The sequence below is a fragment of the Haliotis rubra genome, unplaced genomic scaffold (assembly GCF_003918875.1).
Source record: "Haliotis rubra isolate DU_JTF1 unplaced genomic scaffold, ASM391887v1 Scf571, whole genome shotgun sequence".
Lineage (NCBI taxonomy): Eukaryota > Metazoa > Mollusca > Gastropoda > Lepetellida > Haliotidae > Haliotis > Haliotis rubra.
In genome coordinates, this window is record NW_025767270.1 from 261365 (window position 1) to 284119 (window position 22755).

A 22755-nucleotide genomic window follows, 5' to 3' on the forward strand; every position below is an offset into this window, starting at 1 on the left:
ATTTTGAATTCCCATTTACAATTATCAAATTCTACAGGAGAACCCCGAAAGCGAGCAATCATGGGTAATTCAGATATGCCTTTCCAAATTAGTCGCTTTCTGTGGAAAAGCTATAGGGGTACAGAGGATACAGCGCTGCGGGCAAACACGCAGTGACGATTATATGCCAGTCAAGATGTGCATGAAAAACTTCTGACCCCAAAGCAAACAAATGGAACAAATATTGGCAGTTTTTATTGAAGTGGCACAGGTGGGTGTGATTTTTCAAATTATTCGCATGAAGGCATCTTGTGTGTATATGTGTAAGAGGGGTTAGCTGTGAAGACCCACTTGGTGAAAACGGATCCCAATCAGAATATCTGTCTTTTAGAATAGGATATTGTATGCATCAATTATTTCGTGCGCTATTGGTTTGAATATCCGTATGGTAATTTGTCATTTTCGAAAGACATGTGTAAAAGGATATTATAATGTGGTTCTTTGTCATAATCTGTGTTTCTAGAACCATAATCAACCCACCAAAATGCTTCAAATTAGTTCCTAGCATGTAGTTGATAGAACAACACTCATCAGCTTTGACAGTTAGACTATAAATATGTCAGCTTTGATTAATGGGTACCTTGTTGTTATATGTGTGTGACATTTCTGTCAGACTCCCTGTAAGTACTCATGTCATATGCAATGACCAAGGCCTTTACTGACGGAGTGCCCATTGGTGCTTCACAATCCAGAGACGCAAATAGTCACACTCAGCAGCGACAATCAATTCTTATCGTTAGTTTACGGCTTGTTTGGGCTTTCCGTATAAGTAATGCGACATGACAAACGTGGAGGAAATATGAAGAAGATTACCGAATATATAATATAATCATATGTCGTTATTCACCGGTATTGAGCTGAAAAGAAATGCAAGTTAATTTGTTTGTGTTTGTGAAATGATGTTAAGCATACATTGTAAATTGAACTATGTACAAACGTAATGAAACACGTATAAAAAAACAGTCCACTGTTAAAACATTCTTTTTGAGCACGTTGCAGGACCGCATTCGTTTCGTCTCCTTCGATGAGTTTTGCACATGCATCACAAGTCACATGCAAAACACCCTTAATACATCATTTATATTAAAACAAAATAACAGCGATTTAAAACTCAGCGTTAAAGACGGATGTTAAAGCTGCAAACATCCAAGGTCCACGTCATTACAGTGCTCGCAGTTCATAGTCTGGGACGACGGGAGGCCGATACTGACTCAACATTATTGAACGTTGTACAGTACCTGGGCTGGTGACGCCAACAATTGCAAGTTTTCTTCAGAAGCGAATTAAGGCGAGATCCTAATCACACCGATGATGATGAAGTGGTGAACATCACGCCAACTGCTGTGCCTTCCTGGTGTGGAGGAGTAAACAGTATTATGTTCGGAGGCTTCATTTACCGTCACAGGACCAATCTACATGTGTTTTATCCGTAGCAACTGTTATGTACAGGGATGATGTTCTTTGTAATCACGTCGGTCCTCTTTTCCTTGGTCAACCTCGCTTCCAGGTCATTCAGCAGGACAACGCTCTTCCCCAAACAGCATGGGTCTCTACGGACTTCATTATACTGAACGGCATTCCTGGCCGTCTTTGGCGCCGACTGAGGATGTCAGGGACGAGGTTGGGAGACGTGTTCCAGCTGCAAGACAGCCACTCACACGCCAGACACTGGAATCCTGTTTGGTGCAAATAGAAAAAGAGGTTGTTTCAAAGACTAGTCGACTCAATGAAATGGTTATGAGTGGATTGTGTTGCTGATGTCAGTCACTGTTTGTTGCTCTCTACTAGTGCAGAGCGCCGTCATATAGCTGGAATATTACTTTTGTTAATCACAAAACTAAGAAAACAGTATGTCTTTGGTTTATCATGAAAGTTGATACCTGTGGAAAGGTGTCACCAAATAATTGTTTTTGTTACATTGTAGTGTTGTTGCATAGTGGCTGACACCACCATGCTGACACCTGATGTGAGGGGAAAGCCCAAAGTGATACCCGATTGATATACTTAGACCTTTGGGACTTGATCCTAGAAAGCTGGTACTACAGAATAAATATCTTTCTCGAACATAGAATTCTCGAATTAATATGCCGCATACTACGGTTATAACGAAATCAAAGTCACCATTGATTTTAGTTCGTTATAGCTGAAGAGGTAATGAGTATTTTTCCAACAATATGATGCAAGAAGCCGTGACAGATATATGACAGTTCGTTATATCCGTCAGTTCGTCATAGGCATGTTCGTTATAGACGTAATTTACTGTATAACGTATAATCTGAACTCACTCACTCACTACTGTATACCGTTTACCCCTTAGTTAAAATTGTATATCCGGATATTGTTTAATATTGTTTTCCTTTCAAATGAGCTGTGTCGTTATACACTAATATTAGAATGACTGAATAATGTTAAGATGATATTTGGAAAAGATACCTTACAATTACGACCTAACAAAACCCACGTGATAGTTTCAATCTGCGTTCCTGTATCAGAATGTCAGTATTGTCAGATGATATTTTACAGTTGTGTCACAAATCTGAAACTGAGACATTGATTGAAATACAAAACCCCTTTTTGTTTCTGCGTCGTATCTTTGAAACTGTGGAAGCGATATGATATCATCAGAAACTAGGTTTTATGAAGTAGCCGTTTATGAAGCCGTTGTCTATTATGATCTACAAAACATCCCCTTAAAGCAGCACATGAAGATTAGTGAAAGGATATTTCTATGTTTTTTGTATCATGGACGATTCTGTTCTTTTGAAGAATATCAATGTGCCTATCGTTTTTTGTGTCAGTGTAATAAAAAATACGCTATCACGATACTTCGTTTTCTAAGCCAACACTTCCTTGTCTGATCAATCATTTGATCGTCTGGTCAAGACGATTTTTACAGGCCGAAGTTTGAAAAGGAGAGCTTCAGTGCGACGTGCGGATACAAACAAACACGTACCTGTTTGTGCACGTTGTTTGAGTGATCTTACACTCTTCGGGAACACCCGATGCCATCACTTATCAGTGATCATTACATATTTCTACGTCTCTTTACCTTTCACGCCATATGAAATGGGTTTCGGAAGCTCATCGTCACAGATTATTTTCTGGCGTTGACCCAGTCACGTTGGCATTTCTGGGAATACAATGGCCGATCCTGCTGCCAGGGCAGCACTCAACAAATCTGTGACACCACTTCTTATTCCATACTCTGATTATAAGGCTGTCATTGGATCTTATGTCCGTGATCTGATGCAGAAGAAGTGGGACACCCAAGTTGGTATCAACACATTAAATGCAATAAAACCTTATATTGGTTACACTCACTTGGGTTGTCAGTCGAGATTCGAAGAGGTCATCATGCGACGATGTCGTATTGGCCACACAAGCTATACTCATGAATACCTATTGAAAGGTGAGGATCCTCCGTTTTGCATCCCTTGTGATGAAAGAATCACGGCCAAACATGTCTTGCTTGACTGTATTAAATATTCCATCACAAGGGATACCTATTTTAAATCACGAAGAATGAGGATCTTTTTAAAAGTATCAGTTCTCATTTAATTATTGCATTTTTAAAAGAATTAGATTTGTTAAATGATTTGTAAATACATAAATATTTTATGATTGGGAGTTTGAATTAGTAACTAAGATTGTTAGTGGCTGTATCCTCGAGGGGGGTTAAAGTACTGTAAAATTATTGTCCTCCTGAGAGGGTACGTAAATTCCAAAACATTCCAGGTAAATTTAAACTTTCCACTTATTTTTAATCGTAGAATGTGTGTAATTTTAATATATGGATAGATGTATCTAAATTACTGACAGCTGAAGGTATGATGTAAATCCAGCTAGGGCCCATGCAGGAAGCAAATGTTCTGTAAGTACCCATGGTCCCTAGTATGGTGATCTACCTTCAATTGTTGGCAATCTATAGCCGGTTTTTATATTGTATTGTCATTTCTAGGTAAAATATTTTAGATTTAATTACTAGTCATACATTTTTTCCTGTGATAATCTAGTTGTTTTACTGTCCTTCGTCGACAGGTGTTTTATAATGTAATTGTGTTTATTGTTAATTTATAACTTTTTAAGTCACAATATGGCTGAAATACTGCCGATGTGACTATACATTTTAACTCACTCACTCACTCTGGCGTTGACATTGTTTCATCTGGAGTTCCTACAGAGGTTCAGTCATCCAGGTATCCTCCAAGAACTGCGTAAACCTTGATAATAATGACTAATCTTGAACTCTTGAAGGGACATGGAACTACTGATAGTACATTTTCTGTGTATTTACCCTTTACCTATCCAAATTCCTTACAACTGAGGTTCTGGTCTCTATTGGTATTAGTCAAAGTATAAAACGTACTCCTCCCCGAAACGAAATCAATATGAAAAGCTAAATACACAACGATAATCAGTGGGAGACCGCTATGGGATTATCTACACGATGTCTGTAGGCAGGAAATATGCCCGTGCGTCTCTAGAACGTTCGTAGATTAAGTGTATGAGATTGTGTGAGAGAAGTGGGAAGGAGTACACAGGAGATCAGCAGTGTTTTATGTGAAAAAAAAAGAACAATGGAATTGTCCAATTTGTACCGAGACGCCCATCAGGAACAGCAAATGATAATCACCGCATCATTTACTATGTTACCAAATGGCTTGATGGGATGCTTCTATTGCATTGCATTTCGTCAGTCAAATCATATTCTGGAGAAAATGATTACGTGAAGATCCGGGTTAGAGTTGGTCTTCAGCAACCCATGCTTTCTGCAACTGACGACTAATGGGACTGCGTGGTCACGCTCGCTGACTTGGTTGACACATGTGTCATCTTATCCAAGTTGCGCAGTCGATGCTCACTGGATTGTCTGGTCTAGATTCGAAGATTTACAGACCACCGCCACATAGCAGGGATATTGTTGAGTGTGGCGTTAAACAACAAACAAGCAACGAACATCCATGCCTGCTCTGCGGACAATGTAGGGGTCACGGGTATCACAGTTGTCTGTCACAGAATTGCGTCCCTAGGAATGCCAGGATTTTATGATCGTGGTGTATAATCCCGGTGTATGTTTTCATGTTCATCAGCACCACACCCGCGCCCGTGTGTTTCACCGAAGTGCTAAACGTCTCAGGCCGGCACCACTACGGGCTTTGTCTCCCACATCAAAACTGTCGATAATTGCCATGCTGTGCTACGCAATTTTCCCGAAGTCTGCACCATCACAAGCGAGTGGTTGTTACTCAATATTCTTTTGAAGAAGGAAGTAACACGAGTTTATGCATTGGCTGGAAGGATTACAGTGGAAACATGACTCGTTTTAAAATGTCAGCTGAAGTCAGCGACCCACGGCTCTTCATCGAAGCTAAAACTAATGCTAATACGACGACTTTAATGTCACGTATCTTTCATCTTCAAAACATGTTTTTGAAATATAAGACAGGGATTAAACCCTAAACTTGCTTTCATTACTGTCTCTCCAACCTAATTTTCAATTAAGGATCAAGTCAAGTCTTATTACATTCCGCCAGTTTGGTAAGGAATATGTCTAAAGTACTACAAGTCGCCCGTTCTTAAGCCAATTACGAAGCCATCCAGTATTAAGACCGTCAAGAAGTATGTACATATGTTTGTCTGATAATGACGTCAATATTTTCCTGGGAGAAAATGAAGCCAAACTCAAATTTTGTTATGGCATTGGAAGTCTTACCATCAGTGACTACAGTGGTCATTCTATACATCATGACCGTGGATTACTCTTTATAGTGGGCGTTGTGGAGGCACTCAACTTGATTCATTTATGTCATATTACGTAGGTAGCTACAGTTATATACATGTTCTGATATATCTTATGTGACAGTTAATTAAGAATTGTGACAATGCGGTCAGCGATATGTGCGTCTGTAATATCTGAACACGTCCTCAACACTGTTCAAGAGATCTTAAGTATCATTTGCAACAGTGTTCTGTCATTACCGTCAATCAAGATGGCGGAGACACATCAATTATCCGCCAGTGAAATAGTTTCTTCGAACTTGTCAAGTAATTGAATATCATTCCCAGGGAAGAAGTATGTCCGAATGATAACAACCATCTCTTATACCGCGGGTCTCAAACATATTCAGACCAATTTGTCTGCATCACAGCACCTACAAAGTCGTCTGAAGGTGAATTTGGTACCCCGGACCAGCAGTTGTGCGAAGATCAAATTTCAGCCAAGATTCCAAGTCTTGGCCTATTTAGGAAACTTGATTACTGTAGAAGCTCAGTGATTGTTATCAACACTTCACTGCTGTAATCATTGCTTTTATTAAATATTGCCAGAGCATTTGTACTGACGTGGAATATGTAATGCAACTCTATTTTGTGCTGGGAGAATTCCTTTGTAGTGATTTGTAAACTTACAGACTGTGAGAATACAACTGTTATGTGTTCAGCATTTCGTTCACGTATGTTTGTCGTATTAACGTTTTCTTGTCTTCTGCCGTTAGCGGTGGACACGAAATTGTGATTTTTATAACAAAACACCAAAGACACACCATTTTCAGCGACACAGAACTTCTGCTATATTCACATGAATAAACTCAACCCTTAATGTAAATCCTAAGTATTGTGTATTATGGGATTATGGAATCACCTCCAGTGGACATAAGCACAGTTTTGCTTAGAACAATTTAACGTCAAAGTACAGGTAATGACAAAGCTGCTGTATTTAATTACAGAAGACGCCTGGGAAGAACAATCTTTACTTCTTAAGTCAGGTTGGTCGAAGGCTAGAAATGACGCACTTAACAGAAATATACGACACATGCAAAAAACCTGTTGAAAATGAATGGTCACAATTAGGAACCCGAAACACCATTCAGATGATACGGAAGGGTTTCGGAGACGCAAATCGGCTTACCACTTTCATCAACTGACTTTCGTGGTCCTATCATTAGAAAACGTCAAGTGTGTCTAACAAGGAGGTAAATGACACCTACTTAGAATGAAGATGGTACACCTGTCAAACCGATTCTTTGCACATCCATTATATGTGCCAATTGAACTGACGGATGGACGATTGCAATAATGCATTATAAACCATGTGTTCCCAATTGCACCCGCATGATTCATAATTTCTCACAGAACAGATATGCAAAATGATGCAAAGAACATTGTTGTATTCTTGCAACCTTGCTGTTTTGAATGTAACTAAATATGGAACTCCCTAAATTAAATATTTCCATAACCCAAGGGTGAATAATTATTCACATATTAACGTTTCATCATAGTAAACACAGGATTTCAAGTTTTCATTGAAATCAAATGCTTCTAATTGTACGTTCCTCTTAGTCTGCGCTTTTCTTGAGGGGTGGGGATGTGATTTTAATTTTCCCCGAGTTACACAATACATCCGTCCCTTGGGAAATTAGAAATACGAAAATAAAATTCGATGTCTTTTTAGGGCTCGACATATTAGAGTTATTGAAATCCTGTCCTGGGGTCCGCTTAGCAGTCACACAACGATATGCCGTCTTGCGAATACCTGTTTGATGTTTGAGGCCAACCAAAGCCTTCCTTATCAATATCAAGTACAAATAATCCACGTACCGCTGGAAAAGAAGTATTTTCTTTCTGAATTCGACCCTCTTAATGTATACTCCATGAGAAAGATCTCTTTGACTGATTAAGCTCCATGGAATGTGAACCTTTAATTCTCAGACAGCTAAAAACATCATTCTATTTAAGAAACAGTATTTGTGTGCATAAAAGCGTTATGTAAGATCTGTGATTGTGTGCTGAAACAGGGTCAGGATTTCATATGTGAGCCTCCTCTTATAAATGACGTACATGTATGTTGTTTGATTAAGATATGATACATCATTTGGAATTTCCCGAACACCTGAACCCAGTGACTTCAAAATATTGTGATCCCCTAACAGAAAGAAATATGTCTGAACCAGAATGACAATGTCTCTTTTGATGTTAAAATAAGACATATGACAATTTTGACAATTTAGTTCACAGAAGAAACCTAAAAAAATTATACACTCGAAACTGTGAAAATATCATCCGCCTAATAAATGTATCATACATCAGTTTCGAATGGATCTCAGAACAGGTCTCAACTTACGTTTCTGGCAGTGTATGAATGAATCCGTTATGGCAATATGTGACCTTGTTAAAGTCATCAAAGAAAAACGTTTCTGGAACTACGTCCAATAATTCTGTTTACTCACGAACCACATCTGCATCCTCCTTCCGGAGGAAGAAATCATCTCGTTAACATGATCATGATTTAGAACCTCAAAGCAGCAGTATGCTTCGCCACAAATGTACATACTCAATGCTTACGATGAAGCACAAGGGAGGGAAATATTTGAAAAGTTATTTATTCACAATATAATTTGGATTGAGGAATTCAAGATCACGTCTGGTTCTTCAATTTCGATTCATAATACCATAACTATTTTTGTTTGGAAATTTCCCGAGGTTTTGCATTTATTGTATTATTTTGTATGCACTCATGTGGCCATGATAAGAAATAAATTCCAGGTTTGTTCAAACTGACACTTATTGTAACAAATGTTATATTCGGGGTTACACTTCAGATTCTTGTTGTAGTTCTTTTGTTGGGTTGAGTCCCATCCGAGATTAAAACCCACATCCTCAGAGTCAGGTACCACGTATTGTGATGATTACCAATTTGATGAAAACACATGCGCAAGATTATGGTGTTCACATAACGAGGTTCATAATGAGTCATAATCTTCGCTTGAATCACATCACTGAATCTTTGCACACATTAAGCACACAGCACGCAGCGACACGATCGTCTTAAATCACTGTACAACGATGAATGATGCTCATACTTCAACCTGGCGCAAATCACGTATGTGTTTATGTAAATCTAATTCCCAATCAACAGAAGTAAAAGACATACCAACGATCATTTTGGAATTACTACATGTGTGTTTTTCCTGCTATATAAAAAAGCCGAGGTATGGCTTATATTGGTGTAATTTCTTTACAAAATCCATAAAATGTGTATTTCGAAAGAAAAGTTTTCTTTATCATGAAGGTTGTACCCATAAATTCAAATGATGAAACAGCAACGTTTTTGATATTTTCATTCAAATAGATCTGTTATATTTCCATGATTATTTGTAGCAGGCATACTGGTACACCCATGTTGTATGTTCATAGGGATGTAAACTCCCTATAATGCTGTGTTTGAATATGTCTCCCAAAGGATCAGTAAATGAGGGACAATAGTGTGTGACTTCGTTCACACTAGGTCACCGTAACCGTATGGGATGCAGCATTGATAATGCAATATTTTGTCTGGTTCAAGATATTTACCGACAGTCCTGATAAATCTGTATTATTGCTGATGGTTATAAAGATAATTTCATTGACTCAAAACGATAATGTTTTCCATATCAGCGGGATACGTTGCTCGGAGGTCACAGTCTCAATCATCTTGTAATGTGCCATAGAATTGTCGACACCCAGACAAGTATTAGAAATATGTCAATGTAGAGTGTAGAGCTGGTGAACGAATTTCACCCTAACAGCAGTAGGTAACAAAGGGGAGTTCCAAAGTCATGGGTAATGACGTTTGTAGAAACCCTAGGGATATAATCACGAGGGCTTCTGAAGATGCACCATATTTGCCTATAAAAAGAGTTAGACGATGAGCAGGCAAAGCGAAAAAGGCTGAGAGAGAAAAGTCTTCCTTTGGCTTTGAGAATTGTCCGCGAAATAGTTGCAATATTGCCCACAGCAACAACCTTCGAACTGCTGCTAAACATTGAAACCGCGTTTAAAGGTCAGTGTTTTGTATGACAGTTGATATCCTACGTTACGAGTGTTTACAAACGACTGTTCTGAATCCCTTAACCTTCGGACTAGACGCTGTCATACTTGTCGAAATACGTTTGTGGATAACTTAAGAAGATGTGGCATATAAAGGCCAAAACATGAGGCACAGATTTGTTGGATTGAGGAAGTAAGGTTAATAACAGCACCTATGTTTAAAATGATTACCACAACTATTCTGTGACAAAAAATGAAAATGCTAGAAGGTAATGCCAAGCAATGAGATATTCTTTAACTTACAGTCCAGCGTGTACGAAGGTTTATAAAGAACAAAGCTTTTTATACACTGTTTTAAATCATGCACAGACCTGAGGCCTGAACACGCCTGTGTGTCCAATGACAACATGCCAATATGGTGTGATGCTGTTGGTGTACATCAACATCTATAAGGTGTATTCTGGATGTATGAAATTAAATGTGTAAAACGTTATATAGAACTATTCTTCAATCATCTTAAATTTTCTTTTTATACTTGTTTTATAGTTATTGTAAATGTTTACCCTCTTCAATTCACAGATCGTCTGTCATGTTGTTTGTCGCAGTCATTAATTGATTCCAGCTTTATGGCTTCGGTCGGTAAATAATCGAATCTGGACCAGACAATCCAGTTATCCACGACATGAGCATCGATCTACACAGTTGGGATACGGTGACATGTGTCAACCAAGTCAGCGAGCCTGATCACCTGATCCCATTAGTCACCCCTAACAACAAGCTAAAGACCAATTGTAACCCGGACCTTCACCGGTCAAAACATTAGAAAATTGTCCACAAAGAGACTATTTATGACTCATTCAGTGGTTTGGATACAGTTTTAACGTAGAATATAATATTTCAGTTGGATTATATTATAATATCATCTTGATATGTATCCCAAAGTGATGTTGGTCCCGAAGTGATGTTGTTCAACACTTAAGTGAAAAGCAGGAGGACAGTATATTGCAGAGAAATCCAGACATGACGGCAAACGAGGAACACAATATAAAATATTTCTATTTTGCGAAATGAAAGCAACTCTGCGCGACGATTTGCAGTCACTGAACTAACCGCACTCCCGCCTGCAATAGAAGGTTTGGGTATACTATAAACGTTTTGAACGTAAACAGGTGTGTTCTCAATAAAAGTATTAAATGATGAGTTTAGGTTCAGTATATAACTTATCTCGTTGAAGAGGGAACATCATATACAGTCATCAAAACCCTTGTGGCTCAAAAAGCCTCGTCTTAGAAGAATCGAGATAAATAAGCTCATTTTAACTGATTGTCAGTGACAGGAAGTTCCTTGGAAGAATATGGAGTGCCATAGCAGCCACATTGTAGCAGGAATTGTGATCAGGGTCACCTCGGGTGGTTCTTGACAAACAAGCTTGATCGCTCGAGACGTTTCGGCATGTTACAGTTTCTAAAATGCTGACTGTACCTACATTAGAGGGCAACTCGAAATTCTTTACGACCTCACATGTGTCTTGTCTACTAGTGGTTGGGTAAACTGGTGACTGTGTCACGCTGAAGACACGGGTTCGATTCCCAACATGCATGCAGTATCTTAAGCCCATTTCTGGTGACCTGGCCTGATATTGCTGAAATATACTAAAAGCAGTGAAAACCCATACTTACTCTTACATATATTTCTACATTACCTAGAGTTGATATTATTATGGTTATTTTACTCAAGCTGTGAACATTTTAAGAAACACGTAGCAATTAACCCATTTCTAAAGTCGCAGTCGCAAGATGTATATCAGAAAGACAGACACTGCCCAGCGAACAGTTCAACAGCTGGATCTATGCCACCTATAATTCATAGTCCTGACAGACATTGGTATAAAAAAGGCCTCCAAACAAGAATGTTACAAACTGCATATAGTTGGCGATTTCCACAAAGATTAAAATGTATGTGTAACGGCATTATAGCAAATACCACAGTATCGAGAAATTTGAAAAGTAAAACTGCAGGCAATCTTTTGCAAAAGGTATGTTTGGTGGTTTACTTATCCTCCGAACAGATACGAAAACACATTACAAATGGTAATAGAAATGTCAAAAAAGAAGGAGTGTATGAGCATTTCACAATATAAATTATGTCACATATTTGATCGGTATATTTGGTTTGGAAAAGTTCACCTCAAACGAGAGAAACTTCATGATGTATCACCTGCGTGCCTCATACAGGACCACGTGACACATACAGAATATAATAATGCTTGTGACATCGAGCTGTGCATCAAACTCAAAATGACAATTAGACATGATTGTGATAATGTAATGTCAACCCAGACCCCTTACTAAACGTGTTTATTCAAAACAGGAGCGACAAACTCGCCATGGTAAAGAAGCACATATTAATGGATCTATTAGATAAAAGGTGTATGGAATTAAAACGCCATGCAACAGAGGAACATAACGTATTGTTTTCATTTAGCCAATTTAATACGAGTTTCTGATTGATGGATAGCCACATTTCTGGTCTGTACTCGAGGCAGTCAGACATAGAAATAGCGAAAACATTCCTCATTGCGGTTACTTAAAACTGAGTTAATGATATAAGATGGAAGTAATGTCTCCGGTAATGAACAGACGAAGCAGATTAAGATACTGGAATTGGTGGATCTTCTTTACGCAGCCAATTCACCATGTGATGGCTCAATTACATACTCAGCAAATATTGGTCACACAAATAGAATGATGAATGAGGAGATATTTGAAAATGTCATTTCAATACCGACGTATATCTGTACGCAAGTATTGGAAACCTCCAGTTATGACATAGTGATAAAGCAGATTTGAAATGATTAATTTGCAGTTGATGACCAATGTGCGGTTATCACCTGCCGTGATTCAGGTTTAAAATATCTCAAGTTCTAAGGTAATCTGAAATAAAGCAGGACTTCTAACATTGGTTGTTTTTGCATATCAACCTTGTCTACTTCCCAGACTCGAGATTGTTCATGATATCACTCACTGGATTGGATAATAATAAATTCGATTACCTCATAATACTAATAGAATTTTGTATTGTTCCATATCCATCCTCCAGGACAATCTCCCAACGCCACATAAAACATGAAGCCATATCTCAAAGTAAGAATAAATCGGAATTTGATGGACATATTCACGTCTGAACAGATGGGGACATGAAGCTGGAATACTGCAGACAGTTTGTTGAACAATATCATATTTTGTTGACGCTGAGGCCAGTTGAAACGCATCCGGGTTTGTAGGTTTTTTTACAAAAAAAAGTCAATGTAGTCAATGTCCTGGGCAGCAGTCAAAGAGGTATTTGTTGTCCAGTTGTACTTCACCTTTACTGGCTTTGTGTGCTGTCTTATTAACGTCTTACAATATCTATTATTGTCAGTCTTACATGCTACAGGATGACTATGTCTTTCTGGGCAATAAATGGCACTGAAGCAATGGCAGTGTAGGAATGTAATTATTGGTGCAACATGAGACGTACGTCCCTCAAGCAGCCTAACATATGTCTCTCTCAGGAGAGACTGACATTTTATAGCAGAAGACTGACAGTTATATATTAGCCCATGTTATGTAACATCTTCAGTTTGTACTTGTTTATGCTTGCCGTGTCAAGTAAACTAGATTTCAAATGTTTCATATAGAACGGAAGACGATGTCGTTTGTCAATTTCAAACCTTTCATGTATTTGCACGAAGTGTATAGGTCCTTTGGGAACATTATCTGTATTATCTTGTTTCAGATTAGGTGACACAGTGGTCTTATTATCGATATTTAACGAAGTTAAACTCAAATATCGTATGGTGAGTATGTCAAATAAATGTCAGAAACACGGCCAATTGTCATTGCAATAATTGCATTTCATAATTTGACCAGTCGCCAATGTCGAGTATTTTAATCCTCACAAACGTACTACCTTCAATCATGGATGAAGAAAGAGTTGTTCTGATATGACGGTGATAATGACGGAATAATACACACAACATTGTATGGATTGTATATTATCAACACGTGCTTCTTTGGGTTTGGAAACGTTAGGCAATGGTAACCCATCACATAGAATCTAATGCATTAAGATATTGATACACGACTGACACCATTTAAAGCAACAACATCAAAATTAACACAGAATCAATGAACGGTTGAGACGCGTTTCGTGTTCGTAGTGTTAACCAGACAATCCACCCTGTTTACTGACTTTGATGAGACGCAAACCGAGATGTCAGCTTTGAATTACTTTTGTTGCGTACAAGTGCATTGACTCTGCTGCTGCGGCCGAAACACTTCTTTGTAACCGACTCTGCAACGGACAAATCAAGAGAAGTTGGCGATCAATGCAAATGCCTAAAGGGAATGTTTCGGGCATTACACCGTTACCGTGTCGAACAATTGAGAAGGTGAAATTTCGCCACAGCAAAAATACGTTGAAATGAAATGTTTCCAAGGTTGAAGTGGCATATGACGTGACACAACATAATTTTCACAGATCTGTTAAAGCAGTCGACTGTTCCACACAGAAAAATCAGCTTCTGTAATCCCATAGACTTGATTAAACTTTCTTGCTGTCGCAGTGTGATGTTTGTTGAATTTAGCATAATAATTAATGGGATATGGAATATATTGCTTTTCACACGAATTGGGAAGTAGGAAATAGTTATTTTTAAGTAGGTTAACCCTTTGACAAACTTTTGTTGTCATGTCATTTTGTGTAATATTTCTTAAGTTCTTAAACACTGTAGATAATGAGTGAGTGAGTGAGTTTACTTTTAAACCGCACTCAGCAATATTCCAGCTATATGGTCTGTGAATAATCTATTCTTGACAATCAACTAATCAACAGCATGCGCATCGATCTACGCAATAAGGGTACGATTACATGTGTCAACCAAGTCAGTGAGACTGACCCCCCGATCCAGTTAGTCGCCTCTTACGACGACGCTTGTTAAAAATAATAATTTAAGCTGATATTTTTAGGTAAACGAATATCTGGTTCTGCTGTTGAATCTGAAAGGAATATTTAGCTTCAACTGAAAATCACAGTACATGCCCTCCCCAAGAATATCAAATCGTTCGTCGCTAAGATTGTAAGGTCAGGAGGGAAGACAAGCAAGATTAAACCTCTACATGGAACTTACAGTTATATTGCTCCAGCGCGTGCTTTCGTAAGCCTAGGAGAGTTCGGTTTGTGAATTTGTGTCGATGTCTTGCTTATGAACTAATTCTATACGGCGAGAAGTACTTTAGAAAATGTCACAAGCCCCTGGCGGTTTTAATGCGGTCGCTCAGACCTTTATGTTACAGGTCATATAACTCAGCTGTATGATCTAAATTGATTTCAGTCAAACCTAACTCATTCAGTTAATGAGGTGTACTGGGCCTAATCGTAAAGCCCGGACCTAGTTTGGAAACACAATAAATGACTGAAGGCTCATGTTTAAGAGTAACACCGGTGTTCTGTGTCAATAATCACACTTAACTCTGCTCTGAGCAATTACGTAGTACAATTACAGGTGTCTGCTCTCAGGTTGAACTGGAATTTCTCCCGGTACTTGGTTTAATTTGAAACCACGAGGTTTAAAATGTGACAACGTTTAATAAAAGAAGTGTATTTTACAGTGCAAAGAAATGTATTGATATAATTTTTTCTAGATCTGATAACTGACAGGGCCTAGGTATTGAGATGATTCTGATGGGCGATGGGGCAGGTTTGACAGCGGTATGTTGGCTTAGGTTGATGTCGGTTTATACCACGAGCAAGCTCATCTCAGAGGTTTCATAATGATTTACATCTGCTAACCGGCTAACTTCGTATGAAACCCGCCGTGATATTGCTTGTATATTGCTAAAAGCGCCGTAAAACTAACTAACATGTATGAAGCCAATTGACTTTAAATATTAACCTTGAGTATCGATAAAATGCATATGTCTTTGAAAGTTAGTGTATGTACACTTCCATCACATTGTACAACATAAAGTCCAATTACGGATATCAAATGGTTTTGGATGAACATAATTTCATCTAATTGATATCAGAGATGATAGAATCCGCGGACTATGTCATCGTTATTATTTATTATCCAGACATTTCTATTTTTACCGAAGTTACAAACGTTAAATATTTTTACAAAACTTCCAACTGTAACTTCATTCCCATCACTCTGTACTTTTGATATTTTGAAATTATGACATTTTTAACAGGTTATTTTAGGTAAGCGAGGTGCCTATTGTAGAAACGGTGCAATAAACGCAGTCGATCTCTCATATGAGTCATGTAATAAAAGCATACAATAGATATAGTGTTTATTACTTTGTAGATTCAGTCAGTCCACAGGTCTCTATCAACTACAACGTTAAAGATAACCGTGAAGATCCGGGTTAGAATTGGTCTTCAACAACCCATGCTTGTCGAAAGAGGCGACTGACGGGATCGGGTGGTCAGGCTGGCTACTTTGGTTGACATGTCACCGTACACCAATAGTGTTGATCACTGGACTGTCTGGTGCAGACTCGATTATTTACAGACTGCCATATGGCTGGAATATTGCTGAGTGCGGCGTTAAACAGCAACAACAACCACTCATACCGAAAAACGTTAAAATATTTTGCTGTTTGATTCCTTTCAACTGTCAATCAATGACTTTCGACAAGTCGCGGGCAAGACGATCTGTAAATAGAATAAGGCGAATCTTAATAGTAACGATATAGCAAGTATAATATGCAAGTTTAGCATCAAAGAAGCCAACAAACAACGTCAAAATGCCTCGTAAGAGCAGTGAACTTTAATCCCATACATGTTAAGTTCACTCAGTAGACATCCGGTAAGGGTGTTCACTGATAATTCATTGGTGAGAACAAAACTCATTTCACTGTGCAATGTTGCGGCGGTTATGGGTTCATGTTCTTACTAATAGGTTTTGTCAAAGAGGTAATGCCCAAAAATGCCTGCGACCTTGCAAATCTTCCTTTCACAGAAAGCTGTGATAATACAAAGTGAAATTGAAAAGTGAGTAGAATTCTCCTTACTCACTAACATTATCCAAACAATCATCATATCCGATTATGTAGTATGTATAAATGACAATATATTCATGAAGCACATAAGTAATACTATAATCTAAGGGGTTAATATTTTTGGTCATGTGGTATATTTCTAGGCAAGACATGATTTAACATATTTTACTAATTTCAAACACAAAATATAGGTTTAGTCGAAATGATGTCCAGTTTCTACCATTTTAAGATCAAGATTATGTACTTTTGTACATGTTCCTCTGGGAATATGTACTTTAGTAAGTGTTCCTCTGGGAATATAATATGTCTTCTAATAACTAATAACATCACAAGAAAGGTATAATTCACGGGTTAGGTTTTGTCTGTAATATTCAAGGATAATGATACTCTGTGTCATTAAGGACAGGAAGAAGGTGTTAAGGCTGTTTAAAGTTTCTTGATCGTTGCACGGCGGACTAGGGAATTTGATTATAAGGACGTTTTACACTCCATCTGGTATCTTTTACCTGATAAAAACTCTAGCAAATACATCCCGCGACATAAAAATGCCCTTTATAGTTCTTACAGGAAAATACTGTTAAATGTCAATTTATGTGTTTCTGTCCCAGTACGCATGTCCGAATGCTGTATGTAACTTTTAGTAATAGACGGTTAGGTGTTGCAGTACAAACAGCCCAGAGACAAAAGATGACCGATTCGTGGTGCTCAAGGAAAGGGGTTGCGGAATTAATCTTAATTTCCATTAGCTCTAGCCTTGATGTACAAAATATATTAATTGTATTTGGGATTTGTTGTTCTGATATGAAGATACGCCTGCACCATTCATCTGAACTTAAGGGCAAAATCGGAATCAGTCAGTGAGACATGCTCAAGGACGACAGCAACCGGATGCCTGGAAAGCAACACATGTGCATATGTACTGGTTAACATCTAAAGGATCAAAACAACAAGCTTATAGTTACAGAGATTAGAGAATAAATATATCAAGCTGAATCTAAGTTTAGATAAAACATCAGCACCCAAGGACAACACCCACTGCATACAGTCTGGGGCAAACAGTTAATCTTACCGAGTCATTATAATCTTTGTGATTTGGAATGGGAAAGTGATTGAATAACAATGGTTCTACCAGTGATTTCAGGGTTATCTGTCTCAAAGGAATGAAAAGTGCTGGCAGCCTGATACAACCTGCAGTGGAATCACTCTCTTTTTTTACAGCAATATGGCGTCATATGTCTTCATTTGACTATTCAGTTTTGCAGTCGGAGTTTTTGTAACTAGAGATGTATTCATTGTAACAACATGATCACGATCCAGTCATTTTCTGCTTAATGACTAATAATGTGTAATGAATCTGCAAAAAAAGATAGGCATCTCCTGTAAACATGTTTTAATCTCACGTAGTGGCATACTTATAGTGACAAGTGAACATTTATTGATGTCAACTTCTGTAATATGGGCGGCACGACATTTTGTAGTATATTCTTTTCCTTCATCGGGTGAAAAACTACGAATCAGATAGCAATATAAGTACATGTGAAAGAACAATTGTGTTTAGATGACTATGGTGGGCACTTAAGGTATGTCAGTAGTTAATTGATGCTGAATGTTAATGGCAATAAGCTACTAGAAGTCAGGAGTTTATCCAGGCGTAATTAGTCCTGATGGGTTCTCAAACACTGATAGGTAATGGACAAAAGGGGGTAACAAAACTGATAGGCGATAGTGAAGTCATGGAAGCCAGTAGAGATAATCAAATTAAAAGTCACAAACGCTCGGGGTGTATGCTCCCTGGTCACGGTTTTTAGCTGGTTTGGATCTCCTAATGTCTGTTGCATCTTGCAGCTTCCTTTGGTGCAAGTTGTTGTTAGCAGACAGGAGTAGTAGCATCCCATATCATGGTGTGATCCTAGTTTTTGAAGATGTGTTTGGAAATGACTGATTTCAAGTCGAATTTGTTGACATATGTCTGGCGTTGTTTGAGTCTGGCGTTCAGGGGTCTAAGGGTTTCACCAATGCATGTGCGGCTACAACGTCAGGGGACCTGTGTATGCATTCTCTGTTCGGGCTTGAGCTGTTGGTGTCTCTACCATTGGCGGGCAGGAGAGCCTTGGTAGGCTTGTCGCTGGAAAAGGTGACATCTGTGCTGGTGTTGTTTTTCATGAGGCGGAAAATCTGACGGCTGACAGGGCCTAGATATGGGGAATGGTGCTACTAATGGGCAATGGGGCAGGTTTGGGTCTTGGCTTGGAAGTCTTGTTGATTGGTTTAGAGACGAGGTGGGCTTTGTAACAAATGAGTGAAGAGAAGGTGTTTTTCAGATGGCCCAGTTCGCTACTGAAAGAAGGCAAATCGCTTTGACATGTGTTGTGAGGATGGTGATGGTGCTTGTTTTATCTTGGGGTATAGTTGTAATGGATATATGTGTATAGGGTTGCAGTAAACAAATGTTCTCAGTCCATTTTCTGTAGTTTTGATGGACATGTCAAGGAAGGGAATGCGTTTAAAGGGAAGATGTTAACTACTGGCTTCCCTTGTTAAATGCCCACCATCTAATCACTATTGTTTCACATGTACTTATGCAGCGATCTCCTTCGTAGTTTTTATCACCCACTGAAGGAGGCCGATGAGGTAGCCTTGTGGTTGAGGCGTTCACTCGTCATGCTGAAGAACCAGGTAAAACTAAACTCACTCACCCACTCGCCCGATCAAGATGTAAGAAATATACTTCGAAAAGTCGTGTCCCTCTCATTACAGAAGATGACATCCATACATTTTTACTCTTTATCTGTATCACTTCAAAGTACCATTCAAAGACCCCATACTCAAAGTAAACTTTAGAATCAAATTATTTCATGACACTGTGATCGAAAGTGGCATTAAACATTTAACATAACACCCATTTAAATTACAAATGACACCGATAAGAAAATGTTGAATACAACTAATGTTATTATCAAAGTTCCACTTTCAAACCTACTGACTGCATTATCTGAGAGACATTGTGAAAATGCTAACAGTCAAGGCAACGATTAACAAATGGGTAACTTATAATAGTGACCTCTTATTATAAGCATTATGTTCTTAGGTAACATGATAACGTTCAATTTTCAGTGCTGTAAAATGACATCTAACGTTCCAGAAATGCATGCTTAATAGATTACTAGTTTGATATACATTACATTGACGTTGATCACCAATTTGCCCGAGGTATATGGCTATTGTTTATGTCAAGCAAGGTGTATTGCCACGAACTATTGCAACGTAGTAAAAAGAACAACCATCAGCAGATTTTTCTCAAGCAAATAACGCTCAAGCTTTTAATAAAATGATACATTTTACCAGATAACCCATTTTCTTGGTAATGGTGGAATTCACTGACGCAAAGACCAAGAAAAATATTTTATTTGCTGCAAATGTAAACCACAGTAATTTTCATAAAAAACTACACTATCTCCGACCGTAAAGTTAGACATTTTTCTCAAGTAAACGTATCGTCATTGGAACTTAGTGAATATCTTTCTATTAAACAAATTAACATAATTTCCAAATTGACCACCTTTTTTTATAATTTGGCTTGTCGCACGTGAAGGTATGGCATTTGTTTCCCGTTGGCTTCCTGAGGGTTATTGGTGGTCGGCCTTGTGAGAAAATTTAATATACTCTGAATGTATATGCCGTACCGCCAGTGTCTATATTTGTCATTCCTTATTGTTCACCGTTGAATCTGGTTGAAACATTGCCACTGAATAGAAAATACAATTAGTTACACACATCCTGTTATTGCGCCCGTTTGATCTCCTTGAATTAGAAATCTTACAAAATGGTATAATTTTCTCATACGATGTTTGTAGTAAAATGATATTCCATAGTGATATTTCACTTGGTCAAGCTTGATGAGTGGCCCAACTGTTGCAGCGTTCTATTATCTTAAGCACGCACTGCCTAAGAATCAGATGCATTGAATGTAAGTTGCTCTAATGTGAACATTATTGATTTCAGATTCTTATTTACAGTGCTAAGTTGAAGAACTTTAGGTGACCTCCTTTCATGGAACAGTTGACACAAGGCGAGACATTGATCTGAAATATTGATACCATTATGTCCCGCGTATGTGAATCCTGTGGCTCTACTATGGCATTACATTTGGGAGAATATTTCATTGGTTTTACAGTTAGGTTGCTGGTTTTACTGGTAGGTTGGTGATACAAAGCGTTCGAGGTACATTCTTCAAAATCAAATTTACCAAATCCGCGACTATTTCACTTCCCTTTCTAATACGCATTTATGTCCTTGTCACCAGTTCTAAATATATTAGGCACCCGTGAAGAGCCACCTCCTCGTGGTGGGTGCTGGGTAACGCTAAGCGCTCTTCAACCCCCGTTGTGGACCCGGGGGTATATTTGGTCCACCAACCCGTTTGCCGTGGGTTGCGCCCCTGTGTCGGTGGAGGACGGGAGTCTGGTGGTTGAGGGCACTGGGAGCCTGGAACCGTGTTCCTTTTGCCCAACTATCACTACGCCCCTTACTTCACCTAGACGGGTGGTAGAACTGGCCCGGTTCTATCAATCGGCTGGTCACGCCATGCCCTGTGCATAGAAAGTATTTTTGCACATTTGAAGTATTGGGTATTGGTAATTTTGATTGTCTAGTATACAAATTATTGTTAAATTTATTGCCTAGAGTCCTATGCCAGAAGGCGGTGGCTCATGGGCCAATCTGGTGATGTCGACCTCTAAATTCTGTTTGTCTCCAAGTTTTTGTTAGAGCCGAACCAGCCTGACATTATATTTGGTAGACAGATATAGCTATTTATGTCGTATTTACTGGAGTATATCACCCTTGTATCCCTGGTGTTTGCATGCTGGATATCCGGTGCTATTAGACAATGTCCGTGTTGACACTCCGTGGTGGGTGCTGCATTTAATTTTATTATTTCTTTTCTCCAAATGTTGTACAGGCTGGCAAATAATAAGCACATTCCCGATATCACTTGATTGATGTTGTTTTGAAATGTGAAGGATAAATCAGAGTCATATCGTTTCGGTTTTCTACTTCAAAATGGATTTCTATCTGATTTCTCATTACCTTTTGGATGTGTTTGCATATCTGTCTGGGGAATTGTGGTCTTGAATGAGAACTTTACGGGGCAATGACACTGTCGATAAGTTTGACTCCAAAATTATTTGTCCTATCTATCCTTTGTTGATCTCTCATGAGGTAGGTTCAGTTCGTGGCTTAAGTTCAATATTCAGCTCCATTTAAGTCTAGTCCAAATTCATCTATAATGTGTTCATCAAATGCACTAAAAATCAATTCTCAAATTTCTAGTCCTTGCGTGGGAGCAGGGGTGCCGAATCACATTCCTTTCATCATGTCACAACAACAAGCTGGTTCATCTCGCCATGAAAAGAAACGGCGTATTGACGACATAGATCAATCAAGTGACCAAACAAATATAACTGATGATTCTTGGACTCGGTTTTTGGTAATAGAAGCTGCAGATTTTCTTCCTATCAAACTAAATCCTTTCGCCATTTCAAAGGCTATTTCTGGAATTTGTGGGGAGGTCAAGAATGTTACTCGTCTCCGTAGTGGTTCACTTTTAGTTGAATGTTTACGGAGACAACAGTCTCTCAATCTGCTGTCAATCAAGACCTTTGCAAACATAGAAGTTACCGTCTCAGCACACAGAACATTAAACTCTTGTCGTGGCATCGTGCGTGACAGGGCACGGTGTCTCTCTGATACGTCCGGACCGCCTCCGTGGTGTAGTGGTTAGAGCGTCCGCCCGGAGAGCGGAAGGTCGCGGGTTCGATCCCCGACCGCGTCATACCAAAAGACGTTAAAATATGGTACTTGTTGG

The 22755-nt window shown here is 38.7% G+C and overlaps 1 long non-coding RNA gene across 1 annotated transcript in view; it reads left to right on the top strand.

Annotated features, from left to right (window-relative positions):
* Positions 1 to 8633: 8633 nt before the first annotated feature.
* Positions 8634 to 22755, top strand: part of LOC124254358 — a 28533-nt gene continuing 14411 nt past the window's right edge. The window contains exons 1-3 of the long non-coding RNA XR_006892468.1: positions 8634 to 8645; positions 10705 to 10706; positions 17790 to 17797. This is a non-coding gene — a long non-coding RNA (uncharacterized LOC124254358). The remainder of the gene's footprint in view (positions 8646 to 10704; positions 10707 to 17789; positions 17798 to 22755) is intronic.